Consider the following 2,166-nt stretch of genomic DNA (forward strand, 5'->3'; position numbering starts at 1 on the left):
AAGTCCAGTGTTGGAGACCATTGCGTCTGCCCGAGGGATGGTGGATCACCTGTGCCAGTTTATGCTGGAATTGGTGCCACATGGGCTGGCAGGTCAGCCATTGTCTGTGGCCCATGCTGAACTTTCATGCCAACGGCACATTTCAGGGCTGCACGGGGGACCTCTGCAGCATCTGCTAGTCTACTGCGCATAACTGAGTAAGGGAGGTGACTGATGCGCTATTTATGAAGGCTCAGAACTCCTCAGGACCAGGCTAGCTAGGACACCAGGGCTGTGGGCTTTACTCGCATGGCTGGCTTGCCCCAAGTGTGGAGCATCATTGACTGCATCCATCTGGCAGCTGTTTATCAACCGCAAGGGATTCTATGCTCTCAATGTGCAGATAGTCTGTGACAATGTGATGTGCATTATGCAGGTGTGTGCCCGTTTCCCAGGAAGCGTTCATGACAGCTGCATTCTCAGATGCTGTCAGATCCCAGCTATCTTCGAGGGAGAGCAGCAGCTGGAAGGATGGCTCTTTGGGGCAAAGGGTACTCACTCAGGAGATGACTAATGATGCCTGTGCAGAGGCAACAAACACCTGCTGAGACTCACTACATTAAGGCTCACGTGTCTCCACATGAGCTGGTGGAGCAGACGATCGGCCTGCTGAAGATGTGGTTCTGGTGCCCGAACCAGTCAGGGGGTGCTCTCCAGGACAGCCCCCAGAGGATGTCACGCATCATTGTGGTGTGCTGCACACTCCATAACCTGGCACTGCAACGGGGTAAGGCGCTGGATGAGGAGGAGATGGTGGACCACCACATCTCCTCAGATGAAGAGGAAGTTGAGGAGGGTGGCGAGGGGCAACCATTGAGCTGCCAACCCCTCAGATTGAGGAAGTGCCGGCAGTGTGCTTCCAGCTTAAACGTTGGCGTTGGCTATACATGGAGCGATGAAATGAGAGTGGCGAGGCACTTTTAGGGTGCAAAATCTGAGCTTTAATACATTAGATGCTGCTAACATTGGTGATTAATCTCTAACATGCTGAAACTCACTTGTGCGCACACTGTGACTATAATTCTTAGCCTTCCTTACCCTCCTGCTACATCTAGATATCTCCCCAGGATCCACAGCTGAGGATGAGTTGGCCTGCTGACTGCTATGCCCTGTTGACTGGGATGATATTGGATGTCCATGGGGGCCTGGACCTTGAGGATCCAGGCCTGCTTTTGGGAAGCATTGGTGTTGTAGTGCTGCCCTCCATAGTGGCGAGGCTGGAGATGTGTCACTCACAGGGAGGAGGGAGTCAGATGGACTGGACACCACCAGGGTCTCCTGGGTGGAAGGCTCCATGCTGGATACCTGCCGATCCTCCATCCTGTGGATGCCCAGGGGCTCTGTGTTCCCCCATAGGATGGAGGGGAAGCTGGAGTGAGATCCAGAAGCCCTGCTGTCCTCTGGCGCTGACAATCGTGGATTCCCACCAGTGCCTGCACCCTGAATCCGAAGCCCCGCATAATGGAGCTCCTGCCCTCAGACATGAGCTGAACCATGGAGTGGACATCCCCCACCATGGAGTGTACCTTGTGCACCAAGGTCTGCACTGTGGATGCCACCCTCTCAATATTAGCCTGGTTGCCTGGGACTGTGGGCACCATCTCCTCAGACAGAAGGCGATGGGACTCCTCCAGTCAGCCTTGCAGTCCGAGGAAGGATGCAGAGTTCACTTCCTCATATTCATGGCTCTGACTTTGCAGTCACAGCAGCTCTGGGACGACCAAGCCCAGGAGCACATGGTCTGACTGGGGCTCAGCGGAGTCCTGGGCTCCAGCATCGCTCCGAGTGCCAGATCCATGGATATCCCTGCCTCCAGAAGCTGTGGATCATCAGCTGTGAGGTGCTCACCAGTGAGCAACCCAGAATCCTGCCGATTAGTTTCTTCCCACTGAGGTGTGAGTATCTGCGTTGGTGGAGGGTGAGGGTGACAGCTGTGACACCTTTTCACTCTTGTCCGAGATGTCTCCTTCCAAGTTGCTCAGGTCTGTCATCTCTGAGAGGAAGGCCCAGACTGGTTGACTGATTGACTTGCAAGGGAAGGGAGGTGACAGTGCATGATAGGGGCAAAAAGATAGAAGAAACTGACTTCACGTGAGGCTTGCACCATGGTTGGATGTACTGAGGGTT

This window comes from Mustelus asterias, chromosome 12 (genome assembly GCF_964213995.1).
Source record: "Mustelus asterias chromosome 12, sMusAst1.hap1.1, whole genome shotgun sequence".
In the NCBI taxonomy this organism is placed as follows: Eukaryota; Metazoa; Chordata; class Chondrichthyes; order Carcharhiniformes; family Triakidae; genus Mustelus; species Mustelus asterias.